The 24,232-nt window shown below is 40.8% G+C and overlaps 1 long non-coding RNA gene across 3 annotated transcripts in view; it reads left to right on the top strand.

Moving 5' to 3' along the window:
• LOC132679549 (uncharacterized) overlaps window positions 1-24,232 on the top strand; it is a 76,047-nt gene that overhangs the window by 27,775 nt on the left and 24,040 nt on the right. The window contains exon 3 of one of the 3 annotated variants that reach the window (XR_013552649.2): window positions 21,077-21,194. The exons of the other annotated variants lie outside the window; for them this stretch is intronic. This is a non-coding gene — a long non-coding RNA (uncharacterized LOC132679549). The remainder of the gene's footprint in view (window positions 1-21,076; window positions 21,195-24,232) is intronic. 3 annotated transcript variants of the gene reach the window in all.

Below are 24,232 nucleotides of genomic sequence, written 5' to 3'. Positions count from 1 at the left end.
GATGGCAATTTGGTGGGTAATAAGCCTAGCTTTCTGATCTCTCAGGATGCCTTTGAGGCCTATTCTACACTCTTTCCTAGAATTCCACAATGGGAAGAGAGTTAAGTTGCTGAAAGGGATAACTTACTTCATAGTGTACCTTTTACTTCCTTTCTCTTTTGTTTTCACTTCTCTGCTGGTAATTCCTGGACCTTCCTCCCAAACAAACTGCTTGCACTCAAATTCTTGTCAGGGTCTGCTTCTAGGGGAACCCAAACTAAGACAAATGCTCCTTCTATGCCAATGACTCCCATATTTATATCTCTCATCTAAACATCCCCCAAATTCCAGAATCATATATCCAATGGCCCTCCCCCACAGCTCTGAATGGATATCTAGTCTCCATCTCAAACTTAACGTGTCCACAAGTGAGCTCCTGATTTTCTCTCCAAACTGCACTTCTCAAGTTGAAGCCATTTTTGACTCTTTCACACTTATGTATCACCCAACCAAATCTGTTGGGTTTACCTTCAACATATCTGCAAAAACCTACCTCTTCTCATCTACCCCTTGGGCCCTCACTCAAGCTGTCTTCCCTAGATTATTGAGATAATTTCCCAACTGCTCTCTTTCTCTCTCTTCATCTCTTGCTCCATTAACGTCTATTTTCCCGGACCACCTGGGTGGCTCAGTCAGTTGAGCGTCTGACTTCAACTCAGGTCATGATCTCACACTCATGGGTTTGAGCCCCGCGTTAGGCTTTGTGCTGACAGCTCAGAGCCTGGAGTCTGCTTCGGAATCTGTGTCTCCCTCTCTCTCTGCCCCTCCCCCACTCACGCTCTGTTTCTCTCTCTCTCAAAAAATAAACATAATAATAAAATTTTTTTTTTAAAAAGTCTATTTTCCTCACAGCAGTCACAAGGATCCTTCTAAACCATAATCACGTTATGTTACTCCTCTGCTCAAAACTTGTCAATGACTTCATCTCAGAGCCAGAACCCAAGTCCACAGTATGGCACATAAAGTCCCATATTGTCTGCTGCCTGTCTTAACCTCTGATCTTACCTCCCACCACTTTCCCACTCATTCTTTCTGTTGTGGGATCATTAGCAATACTTTCCTCTTAACACACTAAGCATGCTACTTCCTAGGACCTTTGCACTTTTCCCTGCAACCCAGAAAATTCTTATTCCAAATATCTACATGGTTTGCCTATTCATTCGTTCAAGTTCTTACTGAAATGTCATCTTACTTAGAAGGGACTTTCGTTGTTAGGTACGAGCCTACATGTTCTCCTATCATTCTCTTGTCCAACCCTTTGTTCCTCCAGCCTAGGAATGCTAGTGGCTTCCAGCCATTGTTGATTTCCAGGTTTCTTTAATGTGAATTATTTGGCCTCCCAGGTATTCCAATACCCATGCAATCAATTCTTCCCAATAAATTCCTCTCTTTTGATTCTCTAGGCCTATTTCTGTTAGAGTCACTGAATCTGACTGACAACTTGTATCAGTTTCAGTCCCAGAAGGAAACGTGTAATTAGAGGAAAGTTTAATAAAAGGAACTGTTTACACAGATGTTGGTTTGGTTTTGGAGAAATAGCGAGGGATGGTACAGTAACTCTGGGCCAGGAACGGCTTGGAGCCATTACTTACCAACTCCCAGGCCCAAGGGGGCAAGGCAGGGATTCTCAACCTCAGCACTAGCAACATTTGGGGCTAGATAATTTTATGGGGTTGGGGGAGGGCTGTTCTGCACATTTTAAGGATGTATAACAGCGTCCCTGTCTTCTGCCCACTAGATGCCAGTAGCATTCCCCCCATTGGGACAATGAAGATGATCTCCACACATCACTAAATGTCCCCTGGGGGAAAGAAGTGCCCGAGGTTGAAACGTACCAGGCAAGGGCAGCTTACTAGAACCCTAAGAGAGACAGGGTAGTGAGATGGACATCCCACTCACAAAAGCTTCAGTAGAAAGATATAGCCGAAACATGGTAATGTGATAGGAAAGGAGCCAGAAGAAGAAATATCCAAAATCAACTCTTTTCTTTTTCTGTAATCCTTTGCCAGCGCTCCAACCAGCCAAACCAACCTGGATGCCGAAGTACAAAAGAGTATATTGTGTAGTCTATACATATCACCCTATGATGACAGATAATGGAGTGGAGAAAGGTAGGGAACAGATCTAGAGAAGAAGACAGAAGGTGTATGGTAACACTCCTGTATCCTCGTAAACACCCCCTGCATCCTGCCCTTTGTTGCTTTCCATAACACTTACCACCATTTGACATGCTATATATTTCCTTATTTGTCCACTGCCTTGTGTTCAGTGCCTGGTGCATTGTAGATGTTCAGTAAATGTTTGCCAAATGAATGAATCAATGAATGCATGATGGAATCCAACATGAGAAATTAAGTTCTGGATAGGTTTTACTCTGGAAACAAAGTATAAATCAGAGGGCAAAAGGGAAATATTTAGTTTCAGAATAATACTACATAACAAGTTTATTAGTCACTCTTCCAAAGAAACAGAAGCAACAACATGTATGTGTATAAAGAGAGATTTCCTTTGAAGAGTTGGCTCACACGATTGTGGAGGCTTGGCAAATCAAATATCTGATGGAGTAGGCCATCAGGCTGGAGACTCAGGGAAGTGGTACAGTTTGAGTCCTTCTTGCAAGGGGGAGGTCAGTCTTTTCCCAGAAGGCCTTCAACTGATTGGATGAGGCCCACCCACTTTGTGAAGGGTAATATGCTTTACTCAAAGTCCACCAATTTAAATGTTAATCATATCCAAAAAACAGTTTCATAGAAACCTCCAGAATAATGTTTGACCAAATATTTGGGCACTGTGGCCCAGTTGAGTTGATACATAAAATGAACCGTCACAGCAAGATTATAGCGTATTAAATTATATTTGTAGCATATAAATTATATTAAGGATTTATAGTCTGAAGAAAGTAGGCTGGGATCTTCAATCCTAACCTTTTACTTTTTCAAAAGGTAAAAAAAGAATAAAGTGAACTGCTACTGTTAACTTATGTATAATTATGTACTAATTATGAAGACAGGTGTATCTTAACTAATCCTGTTCTACATTTTTATCATTTATTTGATAAAAGTCTTCTAGGCCAAATATATTGAATGATGAAATCAGAGTCCAAAAGCAATTTGTCTAAATGGTATGATAAATACAAGAAAATGAGGTTTAGTAAGGATTCAAATAAGATCCTTAAGGTAGAATATATAGAATTTAACATTGACTATGAAGTGTGATTTAAAGTAGCATATAATCACAAATATATGGAAATTAAACAACACCCTCATAAACAACCAATGGCTCAAATAAGAAATTGCAACAGGGGTGTCTGGGTGGCTCAGTTAAGTGGCCACCTCTTGGTTTCAGCTGAGGTCATGATCTCGTGGTTCGTGAGTTCAAGCCCCATGTCAGGCTCTGCATTGACAGTGTAGAGCCTGCTTGGGGTTCTCTTTCTCCCGCTCTTGCTGCCTCTCTGTCTCTCTGTCTCTCTCCTCTCTCTCAAAACAAACAAACAAACAAACAAACAAACTTAAAAAAAGAAATTGCAATGGAAATTAGTAAATACTTTGAAAGTGAAGACATAACATACTAAAACCCATGGGAGGCGGTGACAGCAATGCTCAGAGGGAAGTTTATAGCTGAACACATTAAAAAGGAAGAAAGATCTCAAACCAATGACCCAACTTTATACCTTGGAAAAAGACAAGCAAAGTTAACCCAAAGCTAGCAAAAGGAAGGGACGAATGAAGATTAGAGCAGAAACAAATGAAATAGATGATATAAAAACAATAAAGAGGACCAATTAAACCACATGTTGTCTCTCTGAAAAGATCAACAAAACTGAAAAACCTTTAGCATATATGGCAAAGAAGAAAAGGAGGAGACACAAATAACTAAAATCAGAAATGAAAGTGGAGACATTACTACTGATTTTACAGAAATAGAAAGGATGATGAGGGACTACTTTAAAACACGTGAGGGTATGCCAGTCAGAGTGGCCAAAATGAACAAATCAGGAGACTATAGATGCTGAAGAGGATGTGGAGAAACGGGAACCCGCTTGCACTGTTGGTGGGAATGCAAACTGGTGCAACCGCTCTGGAAAACAGTGTGGAGGTTCCTCAAAAAATTAAAAATAGATCTACCCTATGACCCAGAAATAGCACTGCTAGGAATTTACCCAAGGGATACAGGAGTGCTGATACATAGGGGCACTTGTACCCCAATGTTTATAGCAGCACTCTCAACAATAGCCAAATTATGGAAAGAGCCAAAATGTCCATCAACTGATGAATGGATAAAGAAATTGTTGTTTATATACACAATGGAGTACTACGTGGCAATGAGAAAGAATGAAATATGGCCCTTTGTAGCAACATGGATGGAACTGGAGAGTGTTAAGCTAAGTGAAATAAGCCATACAGAGAAAGACAGATACCATATGGTTTCACTCATGTGGATCCTGAGAAACTTAACAGAAAACCATGGGGGAGGGGAAGGAAAAAAAAAAGAGGTTAGAGTGGAAGAGAGCCAAAGCATAAGAGACTGTTAAAAACTGAGAACAAACTGAGGGTTGATGGGGGGGTGGGAGGGAGGGGGGGGTGGGTGATGGGTATTGAGGAGGGCACCTTTTGGGATGAGCACTGGGTGTTGTATGGAAACCAATTTGACAATAAATTTCATTAAAAAAACAAATTAATTAAAAAAATAAAATAAAACACGTGAGGGTATAGAGACATTGGAACTCCTTACAATACTGGTGGGAATGTAAAGTGGTGCAGCCACTATGGAGAACAGTTTGGTGGGTACTCAAAAAATCGAACTTAGAATTACCATATGCGCTGGCAATTTCACTTTTAGGTATACGCTGAAGAGAATGGAAAATCAATATTCAAACAAATACATGTGCTGGATGTTTATAGCAGCACTATTCACAGTAGTTAAAAGGTGGACATAATCCAAATATCCATCAGTGGATGAATCGATAAACAAAGGTGGTATACCTATATAATGGAATATTATTCAACCATAAAAAGGAATGGAGTGCTGATATATGCTACAGCATGAATGTACCTCACAAACATTATGTTAAGTGAAAGAAGTCAGACACAAAAGGCTACATACTGAATGATTCCATTTATTTGAAATGTCCAGAATAAGCAGATCGATAGAAACAAGACAGGTTGGTCATTGTCAGGGCAGTGCTGAGAGAGAGGTGAATGGGGAGTTTAATTAGCTATTTAATGGTCACAGAACTTCTGGGGTAATGAAAATGTGTTGGAACTACATGGAGGTAGGTGAGGGTTGTATAAAATTGTGAATGTACTAAATGCCACTGAATGGTTCACCTTAACATGGTGAATTTAATGTTATGTGAATTTCCCCTCAATCTGAAGTAGAGTATAAAATGCACAGGAACTTAAGAGATATCCCGATTTTATATAGACTTTTTTTCTGGTAAAAGTAAAAGTAAAGGTAATAGAAAGTGTTGTGCTATTCAATTATTTAGTACCAATTAGAGTATTTAAAATGATTTGGAAGAGGAAAGCATATGCTCATTAATACAAAATACACATACGACTACTAGACAGTAATAAGAAATCATAAGTTCTGGAGACGTAATGTATTCCCCTAATAATTTTTTTTTACTCTAAAGTATTGAGAAGTTAACAGAGACTCTACCTCTGGTCAGTTACAAGGCTAGTGGGTTTCCTTTTAAGAAAACTACAGTTTATATGTTTGTTGTGGTGTGTTTTGTTGCTATTTATACTCGGCCGCTAGAGGGGTGTCCATGATTTGATGTTTTAGGCCTCATTCTGACACCTGTATACCAGCACACTGGGTTTATTATTTTTTTCACTTAGTTATTTAACAAGAATTTTTATATTCCTTACGAATGGGCCAGACATAGTTCTACATGCTTTAAACAAATATTGAGTTATTCAATTCTCCTACCAACCTGATGATGTGGCCTCTATTCTTATCCCCATTTTACTGATGAAAACCCTGAGGCACAGATTGGTGAGACAAATTGCTCAAGTTCACACAGCCAGTTATTGGAGGCGCCAGGATCCAAGCCCAGACTCATGCTCTTCATGATCTTTCTCACAGTGCTGCCTTTGTGAAAAAGGGAGTATGTTTTAGAGACCACTGTTGTGTAGGGAAGAGGGATGGAAGGGCAATGCCCCAGGTCGTGATAAATGTAGTATTCACAAAGAGGAAGCCACTTCACTTTAGATTCATTTCATTTTTGGTAGAGTTTCTAGACTGGAAGATGGAGTGAATACAGCATAAATTGTCTACGTGGGCAAGGCATTTGGCAAGTCCCCTCATAATTTATTTTAGAAAGGGTGTAATAATGGGAACTGGATTCTAGATCAATTAGGTGAATTCATGTCCAGTTGAATGACCATACCCAAAGAGGGGCACTTACTGAATTTCCTTTCACTCTGTTAAGAGGCCTCTTGTGGCAGGTCCCAGAGCTTTGGGCTGCCTTTTTTTGGGGGCTGCTGCTCCTTTTAAAATTTTTAATAAATTTCAGTAAAGGATATCATTAAAACTCAATCTATTTTAAAGAAGATTGGTATCTGGTTCTTATGGGATGGGGCTGGGACAGGATAGTTAATGTGCTAGAAGCTAGAATGGGGAAAATGAACCTAACAAGATGGAATTTAACAGACATGAGAAGTCCTTTATTCAGATCTATAAAAACAAACAACTGTCCAAGACCTGGGTGGGGTTGAGATGGCTTAATGGCACCACATGGGGAAAAAGAAAAGACTCCAGTTTCTGTTGGCTGGAAGCTAAATATGAGTCAACAGCAAGTTGTTGCTGCTTAACAAAACAAAATAAAATAACCCTAAAGAAATCTTAACCTGGAAAAACAGAATTTTAGTATCTAGGGTGAGGTGCGGGAACCCTTTTGTTTCTCCTTTGCTGGTCAGCCCTTACCTGGAGAACTGAGTGGTCTTCCAGGTATTGTGTCATTGAGGGACAACATCAATCCATAGAGGTCCAGAAGAAGTGGCTGGGAAGAGGCAACTCTGAAACCATCTCCTATGGAAAATGTCTGCAGAAATGGGGAATATAATTGATGAAGGATGTAATATGTTTTCAGTTACCTGGGTGGGGGGCAGGGGTTCAAGGAGATAAGAGATGACTTACTCTGTGCTGCTCCCTGACATAGAAAAGTGACAGAAAGGGAACTTAATATTGTGTCAACTCTGTGCCAGGAAATGATAACCATTTTACGTGTGTTGTTGCACTACGTCCCTGCACAAACTCTCTGAGATAGCCACTGGTGCATGTCTAGCACCTTAGGAGTGTTCTAATAACTCTCTTCCCTTTGAAGATCCAGCGAGGGGAAAGCATAAGCTTGTTCATATAAATACAGTGCGCTGACACTGGGCTCCAATATTCACCTTGAAGACTAGGCAATCAACTTTAGAGGAAAAAGGTCCTTTGCTCATAGGGTCCAACACAGTGTTCACCACCCACTTCCTGTACTCAGACCAGGACAAGAATGGAGGAGGGTAGTGGAAAGGGGGATTTACTGAAAGCTGTCAAACTCAGAAATGGCACCTGCCTCCTTCCACCTCAGCTACTGCTGGCTGGTAGGCAGGACAAGAACTCTAGAGCTCTGCCTGTTCTCTAGGTCACTGCTATGGAACAGTATGGTATAGCCACCCCCAGTCACTGCTCTGTATCAGCAAGTCCCTGCCCACTGGCTCCTTAGCAGAGCCTTACTCCCACTTACTCTATCTTTGGGTTATTTTTCAAACAACAACTTGAACATACTGTCCAAGAAATTATTTGAAAAATACTAAGGAAAGCATTAGCATTACAATCAATCACTCCTATTCCTCCCTATGAAATATAAATCCCGCTCCCTGGTACCCAGGACTCTCCAGATACAAATGGAATGTGTTTTTCAATCTTTGTCCTATTACATCTCTACATAGGTTCTCTGTTTCATCTAAATTGAAGTTCTCATCCCTAGTATCACTCTGCCAGGCCTCTCCCTGTTGTTTCCTGCACTTGGAAGGACTTCTTTCTCTACACCTTTCAAAATCATACTCAGTAGTTCAAATTCCTTTTAAATATCATCTCCTTTTTGACCCTGCAACCACTGACCCATAGATGAAATGTCTCCTTCATTGAGCTCCATAGTACATAACTAAAACTTTTGTATGGCACCTATGTTGCTACTTGCCAGTCTCTGAGACCAGTTTACATATTATGACATGGACAGCTTATTCATTTTGTTCCCTCTGTTTATAAAAATGGAATGTCTAGTGGTTTCACGTTGCATAATAGCTCATTGTAACCCATTTCCTAAATGGGAAAAACAACTCGGAAAACTAAAAGGCAGCAACACCATTTTGTACTTTGACACTTGTGCAACTGGATATTTAAACCATCTATGATTGATAGGGTACAATGAGGAAACAGCTCTATTTTTCTTCTGCCTCTGCCTTGAAATACTCTGCTGGTTCTCCCTTCCCTCTCTCTCCCTTGGTGATATCATGGGCAGAACCAAAGGCTCTCCATTCACTTTCCATTTGCTCTTGAGTACTGAAACAGCTTGGCTTTTCAAGTGTTAGAAGGTATTATCCAGTCAAAAACTTCAAACTGTCATCCAGGTCAGAGTGTTTCCCTTCCCTTAGCTCAGAACTGATTTTTGGTTTGAGGACTTACCAGTGCGAAAAAAGATATGTGGCCTATTCTTTTGCTTCCCTTTCTTTTTGCTTTCTCTTCCCCCAGCTTGCCTGGTAAGCATACCTGGAGCCACTCCTAATACACTGCCAGAATGCCTCTTAAATAAGGCTTGGAAAAAATGATAATTATAGTAAATGAGGTAGAGATGCTGGAGGTTCCTTGGCTGAGGAAGGGGTGAAAGGCTCAGAAAGGTGGGCATGTTAGAACTGACTTACTGTGCCAACACCAGAGAACTATCAGATGCCGGTGGTTCTCAGCAAAACCCAGAGAACACTCTTCACTAAAGTAGAAAGAAATGCTTCAAAAGGGAGACACCAACACCTTGACAAACTCAGTGTTGTTTGTTTCTGCAGGCCAAAGCTGACAGAAGATCTTCCGGGAAAGTGGTCTCCCTGGATTTAATGGGGATAATAGGATTCTGGAATAGCAGAAGCCAGCTGATAACACAAAAGTGGCAGAGTGAAGGTGGGGTTGGTGGAATTAATTGGCTGTGTTAATTGCCACAATAAGCCAGGTAGATGCAATGATCCTAATGGGAAACAGTGACAACCAAGAGGACTTGACCCTTAGAAATTGTGGCAAAGCCAGGTCACCTAGGAGTGAGATATATGGGCAAGCAATGAAGGCATTGCTTGATTTATATATGCAAGAAAACCTCCTCTTGAGTCAGTCGTTATCACAGTGGAAAATCATGGTCTCCTGTCTAGTTTCAAGAGTTTAGGCAGTTTTCAGTCTCAGAATCCATTGATTGAAGGGCCATGCCCCCTTGAGGAAGGACTTTGAAGCACCATAGCAAGTAGTTACAGTGGCTATTAACAATCCTTCCCGAAAGGAGTCTATAGACTTTAACCAGATTCATCATATACAGGGGAAAGTGAATATTTGGGTATTTTGAGGGCCATGGATAGGCTGACATGGACACCAAGGGACCCAAAATAGCATCAAAATCCTTATTAGAGAGGGATGTTTAGAGGCCAGGTAATAGATGTCATCCTAGCCCAAGTCAGAGGGCTGTGGTATTCTTAGCAGCTGGAAGAACTCTCATGTTGGTTCTCTGTGGAGTTAAGTCTTCATCGTAGGAAAGGCTAAGTGGAAATTCCTAAAAATCCTCCCTGATCCCTATCCTTAGGCAAAAATAGTAAGTTGATGCCAACAGAGAATCCTGCAGCAATTGAGGTCACCCTCAGCCACTCAAAGGATACAGGAGTGATGCTCTTCACGGTAACCCATTCAATTCACAGTCTGGTCCTTGCTGAAAGTATATAGATCGTGGATGGATGGACTTTGGTTATCTGGACATTCTGGTCACTGTTCTATTACCCTGATGACAGCATGCCAGTTGGGCCTGGTATCAGAAAGTGGGCTAGAATTTTGAATGTGTAAGTAAGAGATAATAGGAGATGATTCAAGAAACTGACACATCTGTGGAATTTTTAGAGACACAGTGGTCTAGACCACGGATTGACAAGCTATGGCCTATGGGTCAGATCTGGTCCACTGCCTATTTTTATATGGCCTGCAAACTGAGAATGGTTTTACATTTTTAAATGGTTGGGGGGAAAAAATCAGAAGGAGAATAGTATTTTGTGACATGTGAAAAATACTTGAAATTAAAGATTAGCGTCTGTGAATGACATTTTATTGCCACACAGCCACACTCATTCATTTATGTGCAGCCACATTCAAGCTTCAACAGTAGAGCTGAAAAGTTGCAACAGAGACTATATGTGGAACTCTATTCACTTCATACTGATTCTCAGGGGAGCATAACTCACTCAACACAGTATTATGGGTGCTAAGCATATTGTTGTACCATGATATTTTATTTTATTTCATTTCATTTCATTTCATTTCATTTCATTTCATTTCATTTCATTTCATTTCACCAATGCATATCCTTCATGTCAAAGCAAGAAAAGGGGACTTCAAATGCCGCACTTTTTCATCACTGCAGTGTGATTTCCTTTTTATTAGATTATACTCATTATGTAATGACACTATAATTGTGCTAAAACAACCTTACCAGATTAAGCGGCCATCACAATATTTCCAACTCACAGAAAAGCGATAGTCAGAAATATTAAGAAATTTAAAATGGAATATCTCAATATAGCAGAATTTCTTCGCAAAAATTAAACATGTAAATGAGGCCACAGCTAACGTTTTCAAGTGGCTCATTTGGTAGCAAACAAGAAAAGCCATTGACCATTAGTAAGTTCATTAAAACATGTTTGACTGCAGAAGCTGAAAAAAATGTGTCCAGAGAAAAGAAACTTGTTTAAGGTAACCAGTCTTTTGGTAAGAACAGCTGGTCCAAGTGCTGAAGACATTGGGAATAACATCAACAGTTAGTTAAAACAAAGAAACAAACAAAACATAAAAAAACAAGGCTAATGGCTGAGTATCTTTCCTTGTATCTTGATGAGTTGACAGGTGTCCCAGATAATGCTCAGTTATTGCTGTTTACTTGATGTGTCAATGTCAAGTTTGAAATGGCTGAAGAATTGGCTCCTACAAATGGTGTGTAAAGAACAGTGACAAGTTGAGAAGCTCTATAATGCAGTACAAACCGAGGTAGAATCTCCTAAACGGTATTACAACCACTGGTGGTAAAAACTTCCATGGAACAGAAAAAGGCTTAATTGGACAAATTTACAAAGCTTGTAAAACAATAAGATGTTAACGCCTGTGATTATTTACTGTATTATTCATCAGTATATCCTTTGCAGAAAATATTTGAATCTTTGTGTTGTGGAACCAATAGTGTAAAAAATGAACTTTATTCACTCTTACGGACTTAAGCATCTTCAAGTCTATGAATTTTTGTCAGAAATAGAAGCAGGGAGCCTGGGTGGCTCAGTCGACTGAGTGTCTGACTTCAGCACAGGTCATGATTTTGTGGCTCGTGGCTTGTGGTTTGTGGGTTTGAGCTCCCGTGTTGGGCTCTGCACTGCCAGTGCAGAGCCTGCTTGGGATTCTCTCTCCATCTCTCTCTCTCTCTCTGCCCCTCCACTTGCACTAGCTTGCTATCTCTCAATAAATAACTAAACTAAAAAAAAAAAAAAAACAAGAAAAAGAAATAGAAGCAAAATATCCTGACTTGGTGTCTTAGTAGTGGTAAAATTTAATTGTGATTCTTTGTTTTTAGCTCAAGACTGAAATTGAGGTTTTCTTTCTGAACAAGAGCCACCTTCAACCACTATTATTTAAGGCTCAATGAACTTCAGAAAGTTTTTGCTAATTTTTAGATGTGATGTGGTATTAAGGATTCTTATCTTTTAAAGATATCTACTGATATATTTATAGATGAGAGGGCATGATGTTGGGATTTGCTTCAAAATAATCAGGGGCAGGAGTGGAAAGCAAGGGGGTACAGATGAAATAATATTGGTCATAAAATGATGAAGGCTGAGTAAACTGTACATTACAGTCAATATACTATTCTCTCTAATTTTGTATATGTTTGAAATTTTCCATAGTAAGAAGTTACAAAAAAATAATGTCTGTTATCACAACTGACAAGGAAGCTACATGATAGATAAGTTGGCCTATAAAGCTGTCTTAAGAATCAAGAGGTAACCAGGGCTGCCTGGGTGGGTCAGTCGGTTAAGCATCTGAGTCTTGATTTTGGCTCAGGTCATTACCTCACAGTTCATGATTTGAGCCCCAGGCTCTGCACTGACAGCACAGAGCCTGCTTGGGATTCTCTCTGTGCCCCTCCCCTGTTCTCTCTCTCTCTCTCTCTCTCAAAATAAATAAATAAACTTCAAAAAAGAATCACGAGGTAACCAGAGTATTCATCAAAGTGTTCAAAGGACCGGACAGCAGTCGGTCCTTCAGGCCCTGGATGTCTGGGGAACCACTGCCAGCTTCAGCCCTAGAATTAATGGGCCCCAGGGAGAATCCGAAGGTCAGCAAAAATGAGTCAAGCATATGATTTGGTTGAGCTCTCAGTTGGAAGAAATGTAGAATCCACTCGGTAAGGAATGGAAAAAATGTCTAGAAATCCTCTGCCCATTGGGGAGTGGAGAAGGGAAACCCTCTGGCTCAGCCAAAGACTCAGCTGACTGAGGATAGTATGCACAAAAGATAGATAACCCAGTGGGTAGATATGCAGGGTTTCCAGACTTCCTTGGACAAGCATGGAAAAGTTGAGTGAGTTAACTTTGAAAAACTTTTACAAACGCAGAAAGGAGGGAAAGGTGATGGAGTTCAGTGGTTCAGAAACTTGCCTAAGATCAAAGGAAGTCAAATTGCCTGAAGCAAGGGCTGTTCTTTCATGAGCCACACATTCCTTTAAGAATTTAAATTTTTTTAATGAGAGAAAATAAACAAGTGTGCACAAAATAAATTTTTGCATTTGATTTCAGGGGCTTCCCCAAAGCCTGGGATCCATGAACCCCAGATTAAGAATCCCTCGATGAAAATCTTATAGAAAGTTCACAGTGGAGAGTAAGTGGCAGGGAAGGCAAGAGGGGAATTGCGGAATATGGTGTGTCCACTTCAGGCAAGGAGTAGCAACATCCAGGATGTTTTCCTGCCCTAGGAAGATACACGTGAAGCTGGAAAGTACCAGGTATGTGGACATCATCTGCCTAGTAGAGATGCGTAGGGGAAATCACTGGAAGGTTGGAAATAGCTGCTTGGGGGCGCCTGGGTGGTTCAATCGGTTAAGTGTTTGACTCTTGATCTCCACTAAGGTCACGATCTCACATTTAGTGAGTTCGAGCCCCGCGTGGGGCTCTGCACTGACAGTGTGGAGCCTGCTTGGAGTTCTGTCTCTCCCTTTCTCTTTGCCTCTCCCCTGCTTTCACTCTCTCTCTCAAAATAAATAAAATAAACTTAAAAAAGAAAGAAAAAGAAAATAGCTGCTTGGCTTGAGAAGACCAAATATTTGAAACTCTATCATATTTAAAATATAGGCCAACCAGTTCACGGTTGTAATCTCCAGTCCATCCTCTATAATCACCGTTAATGATGTGTCAAACTTCAAATCCATTCAAATAACCTTTTATAAACCGTGTGTCAGGAAGTGTGGAAGAGGAAAAATATTATTGAAACATGGACTCTAACACAGGAGAACTCATTTCTAAATGGAGAATGTAAATGGCCCTTGAAAAAACCTGGCCCTGGATTCTTTGACCTTCAACTTGAACCTCTCTCTTCAGGACATTTTCAGGTACACAAAACCATAGCCATGCCTTTGGAATCAATCCTCACTTGATATTCCTTCACGGTCAAGATTTCAAACTCTGAAATTCTCTTAGACTACAAGTCCTTATTCTTCTGTCATTATCACACCGATTAATTTTTTCCCCTTTATTCTCAGCGTGAACCCCAGACCCGTTGGATATTCATATCCATATAGTCAGCTCTCTTGGTTTTCACTTGCCTCTTTCCTAGCCTCAATGCCACAGGCATGTAAAGCGACCAAGGACCACTAGGTGGCAGCAGAGTCTTAACTCTCCCCCAGCTTGGGCCCCAAGATAATTGTTATTAATCACTGGAGCCTCAAGTTTGAAGGGGCAAGGAAGAAATGGAATTAAACAAATGGTAGAGAACACAGAGAGATACGTTGGCTGGGGACAAGAAGATCTTGAGCCTCCACATAAAGGTAAACCAGAGAAGTGGCTGAACCTAAGCAACGGGGGAGGGGGGTAGCGGGACACTCCCAGGTTCATTGACTGTAACCATTTCGTACCTATTCATGTGGGCAGTCTCCCTCTGCTTTGAAACACTCACTGCCTAACTTCTCTGAAGCACTTTCTATTTCAGGGTTAGTGACTCAATACCAGTAAGCCTCCTGGAATCTTTTGCTCTTAACTGCCTTGCTGATCCCCACTGCTAAGTAGCCAACTCTCTTGCCTCTCTCCTTCTGGGTAGCCAGGTTCTCCTACAGGAAGTTAAAACGATCTACACATTACTCAACTCTGCATCCATAATTTGTAACCTCAGTGGTGACCTCAAGGCTGTTCACCTTTCTTTTTGTCCTTAGTTAACTCCTTGGGGCATCGCTCATAGACACAATTCTAATCCTGCTCCACTCCCTGAAGTCCCTTTCCACATTTCAGCTCCCCAGTCTCACATCCTCCTTTATCTAAGGACTGGGACCATCCATCCAGTCCTTCCCTGCAACCCCTGTCCACTGCAGACTGAGCACAGGACCTACAGAGTCCTCCGTGGGACCTTCCTAGAGTTTGTGGGGGAAGACGTCAGGAATGCCACCCTCTTCAATACAAAGTAATAAAGCAATACCCTGCATCTCATCTCAGAACCAATTTGCTTCTCTGAAAGATACTTTATGCTCTGCATCAGCTCGGGCTGCTATAATAAAACACTGCAGCCTGGGAGGCTTCAACAATTAACATTTATTTCTCACAATTCTGGAGCCTGGGAGGTTCAAGATGGAGGCACCAGCCAATTCGGTTGCTGGTGAGCACCTGCCACCTTCTCATTACATCTTTTCAAGGTCTTTCCTTGGCAGGCATGTATACAGAAAGAGAAAGAGAAAGAGATCTCTCTCTCTTCTTGTTAGGCCCCTTATCCCATCAGGAGGCCCTCACCCTGTCAACTAACCTAAACCCCACCTCCAAATGCCATCATGTTGGGGGTTAGGGTCTCAGCATATGAATTTTGGGGGTGCACAAGTGTTTAGTCCAGTCCAGTTACAAATGTTGGTGACTGGAGTGCTTCCTGACTTACAGGAAGAAGCCCTGGGCGGCAACTTTTATAAACCTCATCTGCAAAGACAGTGATTTCAAACTATTCCCTAAGAAGTAACAAACTTACATAAAATATATTCTATTCTGGCAGATTTCCACTGAGCTTGTCCTATCCAATGATTTCTGATCCATTTGTTCACTCATTCAGTTAATAAATACTTACTGACTTGAGCCAAGACTCCTAACCACGACATGCTGCCATATACACAAATGTGCTGATGCAGCACTTTTGTGGCAGATAAAGAATATTTTAAAAGAAGAATCATTCATCCAGAATTTGTCAGACTCTCCCTCCAGCACTGTGGAAAGAGAGTCCGCTCTCTGGCCAGCAGGCATATGCCAGTGTGCTCAGCTGTGAGTTCAGACAAAGAGTAAGTGCCTCGGGCTTAACTTTTTTTATTATAATCACTGCTGATATTCAAGTAGTGCTCAAAGGCTTTTTAACTAATGGAAAGATAATGTGTGGCCAGCAGATACACGCATGTTCTAGTCTGCTTGATGGGCACATCTCTGAGAACAGTGATGTAAATGAGAATTCCATCATCTTCATCAGTTTTTTATGAAGTAGATTATTATGGATCATCAACCCCCCCCCCCCACCCAGATCACTCCTGAGTGAACAAACAAGAAAGAATTTTGAAATCTACAATGCTGTAGATGTGACCTTGGCCTCAGAATGAGCTCACTAATTTGCGGGCTGGAATCCTCTAAAGTTCAGCCTGATCCTCCTTCTCTTAAAGCTACCACTATCAACCTAAAGGCACGTCCATTTTAATCTATATTCATTGAATTAATGAATTAGTATATTAATTAATGCCATGAGCTTTAATATTAACAAATTAATTTATTGGATAATAAATTTGTTAACAAATTAAATTATTCAAGATGCATTTAATTCATTTAAACTGTATCAATTGATTGGCGGTATTTACCACAAACAATTGGGTATAACATAGGGATATAACAGCTACATCAAATATTCAGAAGATTTTCGAATAGGGTAAAACCTGTCCTGTGTGGTCAAAGCATGTACAGAATGAAGATCAACAGGTAGAAGATGTGGGAAAGCCCGTTTTAGCTTAGCATCACAAAGACCCCTCTAAACAACAAGATTTCTCTAACTATTCATTGGGAAAAGTGAATTGTTGGTCACCTGAGGGGGTTGGGGATTTGCCAGCCTGTGGTGTTGAAGATCTGGAAGACCTCCAGTGCCTCTAAGATCCCACCAGCTCTGAGAGTCTGTGATCTCCTAAATCAGCCCGGTCATTTCTGCTGCAACCCCGAGTGCGCAACTGCACGGAAACCGAGGCCCCTTTTGCTGCCAGCTCTCACTCAGCTCCTACAAGGAAGCAGGATGTGGCTCTAGGGACACACACCTGCATCTTTATCCGAGCTTGTAGCGATGAGAGTGCTGCCTCTCATCTCGTAGATTCGTAATGCACGATGTTGCAAGGCTGATCATTATGGGGAAGCAAGTGTTTAAAATCCTGGTCCGGATTCTTGGCTTCTAGCTTACAGGTGGAGCTGAATTGAGTTATAAGCCATTAGAACACAATTACAGCAGGATTTTCCGCTTTAGAATATTACCCGTTTGGCTTAGAAATAAATCAAGCAATGCTGAAAGATAGAAGCTGCAGTCTTAAAGTGCTGGAATCAAAGAAGAAACGAGTAGAGAGATTTATTTTCCCGAAATCATTTTTTCCCCCTTCTGAAAGCCCAAGCAAAAATTAAGGAAATTTATTCAGGAGTTCTAGGGCCTTAGAACTAAATTCATATTGTTGCCAGGAAGTGGAGAGTGTGGGGTCCAGGAAGAGCCTTTTCTGGAGCAACTAATCTGAGGCAGGCAGCAGAGAGGGAACTTCACTTTGGTGGATATGGAGATAATACTTTAGCAAGAGTTGTCGGTTCCAATTCACCACTTTACGAACCTATTTCTATTTTGAGACTTTTAAGAAAACACTTGGTGGGGCGCCTGGGTGGCTCAGTCAGTTGAGCGTCCGACTTCGGCTCGGGTCATGATCTCCTGGTCCGTGAGTTCAAGCCCCATGTTGGGCTCTGTGCTGACAGCTCAGAGCCTGGAGCCTGTTTCGGATTCTGTGTCTCCCTCTCTCTCTGACCTTCCCCCATTCATGCTCTGTCTGTCTCTGTCTCAAAATAAATAAACGTTAAAAAAAAAATTAAAAAAAAAAAAGAAAATACTTGGTATTTGATTTATACTGGAGTATGTATGGGTCACGTATATGTTGTTTTATTACAGTAACTAACAGCAGGAAAAGAGGTTGTCACTAGAAAGCATGGGTATTTTGGATCTTCAGAAGCCTACCCGCTCTGAGACTCCACAGCCCTTGCCTTGGTGGGAGAAAGAGTGACAATCCTAGGGCTTATGCCGACAAAGGCCAAAGCCCTAAATCTAAAGACAGAGTGAGGAAGATGTATATGCAGAGTCATGGTGCTGGGGAAGTCAGCCAACAGCTTAACAAAAGATAAGATTGTATTTGGATACGGGTCGTGCAAAGTGCAGAAACCAACAGAGCTCTAAAAAAAAAAAAAAAAGCCAGTGTTCTTTTTCTCTTTCTTTCTTTCTTTCTTTCTTCTTTCTTTTTTTACTGAACCAAAGAGTAGTCCCTATGTATTTATTAAATGCTGAATTCTAGGAGAAATGTGTAAAAATAATCCATCAATATTAATTATTTTAAACATAACTAGCGTAAACCCTGCTTATTGCTTTATAAAGGAAGGCCATTCTTTCTGTAACCACAAGGAGTGGTCTGGGACCCTGACAAAACTCTTGTACTTCTGTATACAGTTGACCCCTAGACAGTTGTGCAGGGGTTAGGGGCATCGACCCCCCACCCTCTGCCCCGAGCAGCTGAAAATCCACATACAGCTTTTGACTTTTCAAAAATTTAACTACCGTTGATGGGAAGCCTTACTGATAACATAATCAGTCAATTAACACATATTTCACGTTATGTGTATTATATAGCGTATTCTAACAAAGCAAGCCGGAGGAAAGAAAATGTTCTTAGGAAAACCATAAGGAAGAGAAAATACATTTACAAGGCCGTACTGTAAAAAACCCATGTGTAAGTGGACCCACACTGTCCAAACCTGGCTTGATCGGGAGTCAATTGTATTATAAAAAATGTGAATTACTTTCCCAACACACTGGAGAAACAAATACTCTATTTTTCTGTCCCTCTGAGCTTCAGCTTTTCCATTGTGATACATCATTAGTCTGACAACTACTCAGACCAGTTTTCTAACTCACTCTGATTCAATTCCACTTTCTTCCAGTTAGCAAATTCTCCATTTTTACAAACTGATATCCTAAAGGGAACAGATCCTTTTCTTTGGTTTTCATTTAATTTCTTGTATACTCAAAACAAGGGGCACCTGGGTGGCTCAGTTGGTTGGGCGTCTTGATTTCAGCTCAGGTCTTGATCTCAGACTTTGTGGGTTTGAGCCCCGCATCAGGCTCCGTGCTGATAGCTCAGAGAGCTGCTTTAGATTCTGTGTCTCCCTCTCTCTCTCTGCACACCCCCCACTTGTGCTCTGTCTCTCTCTCTCTCTCTTTCTCAAAGATAAGTAAACATTTAAAAAAATTTAAAAAGAAAAAAGAATTTATTTTAAAATCATTTATTTTAAATTCTGTTGGGAATCTAGCCTGTTTTTCTTGTTTTCTTGACTAAGTAATGATTTCCTTTTGAAACGATTTAAATAATAACTGCAGAAATAGCAGGAAGAGCTTTTCTTTCTGAGTGATTTGCTGACATGATGCTCCATCACCCTTGAATACTTTAGTGTGCAATTCTTACATACAAGGGCTTCCCGTATAATTACATTGCAACCCTCAACACGAGAACATTAACTGTAATTCATTGATGGCATTTGATTTTAGACCCCATCCAAGGTATAGCAGTTGTCCCAATAACGTCTTTATAGCAAAAGAATCCAGTTCAGAATCACACATCACATTTGTTTCTTGTGTATTTTTGTGTTTCTTGATCTCAATCAGTTCCCCCAATTTTTTTCTGACTTTCAGGACTTTGACTATTTTGAAGATTACAGACCACTAATTTCGTCAAATGTGTCTTATGATGGGATTGTTTGATGTTTTTCAAGTTTGTATTTAAATTATACTTTGGCAGGAATATCACAGATGTGATGCTGAGTTCCTCTCATTGCATCCTATTGGTATACAATTTCGATTTGTCATATTACTGGTAATATTAAATTGAGCCCTTGATTAAGGTGGGCTAATAGGCAGAAACTTAGGATGGCTCTATGACTTTGGCCGGTGGTGTTACTCTTATGATCATGATATGGCAAAAGGGAGATTATCTAGTGGACACAATCATATCAGTACTTTAAAAGTAGAGTTTTCGCTGGCTGTTAACAGAGGCAGAGGTCAGAGAGATTTGAAGTGCCACAGGGATTCAACTCTAGGAAGGTCTACCTCAAGGAGATGAAGAAGACCCAAGGCAAAGACCCAAGATCAGCCTGTAGGTTCAGGGGGCTTTTCCTGGGCCCTAGCTGACAGCCAACAAGGAAATAGGGACCTCGGTCTTACAGCTGCCAGAAACAGAGTCCTGCCCCTCCCCCTGCTCGTGCTCTGTCTGTCTGTCTCTCTCTCAAAAATAAGTAAACATTAAAAAATTAACAAAGAAAAAAAGTAAATGGAGTCCTGTCAACCTGAACCAGCTTAGAGGGTAGATTCCTCCCCAGAGGACTCCAGGTAAGAGGCTAGCCTGGCTGACAGCTTGATTTCAATCTTGGTGGACTCAGAGCAGAGAACCCCTTTGAAGCCACCCACACTACTGACTTACAGAACTGTGAGATCACAAGTGGGTGTGTTTCGAGCTTTCAAGTATATGTTAATATACTTCTTATGAGGCCCTTCTTATGAGGGCCTATTCATAAAGCTTCTACCTTCATGATTTAATTACCTCCCAAAGGTCCCACCTCCTAATACCATCACATTGGGGGGTTAGAATTTCAACATATGAATGTGGGGAGACACATTCAGTACATAATAGCAATTAATAAGCATTTTGTAAAGAGGTACTTTAAGACTAGACAAATATCTTATCCCTTATCAAATGTTTACCCACTTATTAGTTTAAGTATCAATTGATGTTTCTTGGATGGGTTAATTATTAATATGGTGGCTAAAATCATGGTCCTCTGATTCCATTATTTCTCCTGCATATTAGTTGACAGTATACGGTGAGGGAGAGTCTTCTGTCCTTATTTATTCATTTCAGAGTGGTTCCATGAATTCCTCTTTTATTCAATGGGTCATAATCCATTAGTGTCATTATTAATTTTATGCTCTAATTGAGCTGGTCTCTGTGCCTTTAGGCAGAAGCCCATCATTCACTGAGCACTCCCTCACTTCCCGGTGGAAAAATCTGTTCCCTGATTCAATCCTGGAGTCATCTAGCTTTCCAAGTAACCTAGTTTCTTTTAATGGAGAATAGTACATACATATCTATAGCTATATGGATCTTTACATCTCTACTTCTATGCCACCCCATCCATATGGAAACTCATGAGTTCACACCAACCCTAATCCAATTCCACAGAGTTCATTCTAGTTTTGTGTCTTTCTGTAGTTGTAACTGCTTAAAACAAGAAATCTGAGTCCATGGCTGACTACATAATTTGCAGAACTAAATGGAGAATGAAAATGCAGAGCCCTTATCCCCTGGGAGGAAAAAAATGCTATTAAAGGTACTAAAATATAAAGCTTTTAATTTTTGCTCATAGTCGCTCTCCACCATAGTGTGTTTTAATTTGCTATTTAATGTCATTTTAAGTAAAGAAAATTTTAAGTTGAAAATTATTAGCATGAATTTTACTATTTATCTTTATATTCTGCAATATCAGTTTCAAATGCAAATAGGAGAGCATTTAACTCATATGCAAAATCATCAACGTTACAGCTATATTTTGCAGCTCATACACATGTATATATGTCATTCTTACCACAATAGTAGAAAGATTGCATAAAACTAACTCAATTGTTTTTATTTCATTTCTGGATATGCATGCATTTTCCCACATTTGGTTCTACATTTGGCTTACAGATGATTGAGGATGTACTGAAAAAGAAAAGGAACGATGGTTTGCCCTATATTTCCTTTCTTCTCTGTCATTTTCAGTGCAACGGATTGTCTAATAAGCAGAAGTAACACAAGTAAGGATTCACATGATTAGGTCAGGCCCACCCCAGCGATCTCCCTGGCATAAGGTCAGCTGATTTGGGACCTTAGTTACATCTGTAAAATCCCTTTTACCATACAATATCACGTCAATGTTTGGGTACTATCTTATCATATGCATAAGCTCCACACTCCAGGGAAGGAGATTATACAAGAGTGAGGGTCATTGAAGGCTGTCTTAATTCTGCCTTCTACATCTACCGTAAGATAGATAATGGCTAGTGACCCCAAGGAAATTGTTAAGTTCATTTGTGATCACGTTAAGTGTGTTACCTTGGCCCCCGCTGGGCCTGGATCTGAAGAGGAAACTACCCGTAGGCCAGGTGGATAAAGATCCGGAAACTTCTTCAGTCATGTCAGGCAATTTGGGCTCTTCTGCAGAGGCAACAGGTGTCTGTTTTCCTACGGCGCAATTCTCATGTCAGAGAACAGAGACTGGCAAATGCAAAGGCATGGTGCCAGGGGAGCTGCCAACATTTGCAAACACAGCTGAAAATGCTTCGCCTTGGATAAGGTAATACAGGCAGAAAGCGGAGAGAATGGATACGTACAGAAGCAAACAGGCTGTTGGGAAACAATGGGCCTAAATATGATTCGGATGACGTTCAGATGCTCTTCTAGCTATTTGGGTAACAAACTAATGCTAAAGGGAAGTCCTGTTCAAGAAAGTCCATAAATACATTCTCACAAGTATTGGGCCTTCAACTATGGTCATGGTAACTGACTCTGAGTTGCCAGTGTACTGAGTTGAATAGTGTCCTTCAAAAGTCTGTGTCCACCCAGGGCCTCAGAATGTGGCCTTATCTGACCATGAGGTCTTTGCAGATATAATAAGTTAAGATGAGGTAGTACTGGAGTACATTGGGCCATAAATCCAATGACTAGTGTCTTTATAAGAAGGTTATAGAAGCAGAGGCCGACATTGGAATCCTGTCCCCCTTCCGATAAGCAAAGGAGCCTCAAGCATTGCTAGCAGCTACCAGAAGCCAGAAAAGGTAGGGAAGGATTCTCCCCTAGAGCTGTCAAAAGGAGTATGGCCTTGATTTTGGACTTACAGGACTGTGAGAGAATAAGTTTATGCTGTTTTAAGGCACCAACTTTGTGGTAATTTGTTACAGCCACCCTGGGAAAATTAGAACAGGCACTAAGGAAGAAATCAAAACTGGAAAAATCGGAATATTTCTGTTCATAGGAAGATAGCAAGGGTTATGAATTCCACTTATCGATCAACATGAGACAGCCACTATCTTTCCTTAATTTCCAGGATTCGTCCAAGGTTGAGGCAGTGGAATACAGTTTTTCCAATTATGACAGCTTAAGACCCCTGGAAGGCTGACAAATAGGCTGTGATTGGCCCTGCTGCTTTCCTGAGCTGCTAGCATCACTTGACTCATGGAGAATAGGACCACGGCCATTCTCCTCCACTCACTGCCTCCCTGGCCTGGCCTTCTGAAGGCGTGCACTGGTAGAAAAGATCCTGGGACTATGGCTTATCACCAAGCCCTGTTCAAATCACATTTAGGAAGGAATTGCTAATAAAAGGAATTCACTTGTTTCTGGTATGGAATCAAACAAACAGAACTGAAGGAGGAGAATATGAATTGTTTTTCAATGATTATTTTAGCCCTTACAATGATACCCAAGTGAGGACAGGAGTAAAAAATTGATCATGAGTTAACTGACATTCTCCATGTATCACCCCTGACTCCAAAATGGTCAATTCAATTCCAGTTTAAGAATGTCATATAGTCCCTGTAGTTTATAATTAGTTGTAGGGGTGCCCGGGTGGCTCAGTCGGTTGAGCAACCAACTCTTGATCTTGGCTTTGGTCATGATCTTGCGGTCATGGGATAGAGCCGTGTGTCAGGCTCTGCACTAAGCATGGAGCCTGTTTACGATTCTCTCTCTCCCTCTGCCCCTGTCCCCCACTTATGCACCTTACTCTCTCTCTCTCTCAAATAAGAAATATATATAATTAGTTGTTGAGTCACTTGTAGAATCATTTCAGATTATGTGGGTAGGTGCCAGGAAGTGTAAGAATGAAGAGGCTTGGTTCCAGTTTTCTCATGTGTAAAATAACAATAAGCACACCTTGCATCCGCCTACCCACCCACCTACCCATCCATTCGTCCATTTATTCAAAATATAGGATTGAGGAACAGAGAATACAGCAACAAACAGAACAGACCAGAAGTCCTGCTCTCATAGAGCTTACATTCTTTTGGGTAGAAACAGAGCAAGCAAGCCAACAAACTATAAATTATATATATATCATATGGTGGAAAAGAAAACAAAGAAAGGAAAGAGATTACCATAGGAGATGGATTAATTTTAAATAGGGCGGTGAAGGAAGTCCTCACTGAGGCCTGAGAAGATGGTTAGTGAGCAAAGACCAGAAGAAAAGCAGGCAGAGAAACACTCCCATATATGAGGGTGGCACATCCCAGGCAATGAGAATAGCAATGGCAAAGGTCCTGGGGCACAAACACAGTGGTAACCCCAAACTACCTGTCTTCTGTTATATTTTAATGATGGTCAAGTTCTTCT

This window comes from Panthera onca, chromosome A2 (genome assembly GCF_046562875.1).
Source record: "Panthera onca isolate mPanOnc1 chromosome A2, mPanOnc1 haplotype 2, whole genome shotgun sequence".
Lineage (NCBI taxonomy): Eukaryota > Metazoa > Chordata > Mammalia > Carnivora > Felidae > Panthera > Panthera onca.
Note: the sequence above shows the minus strand (reverse complement) of the source record. Positions and strands in the feature narration are given on the sequence as shown.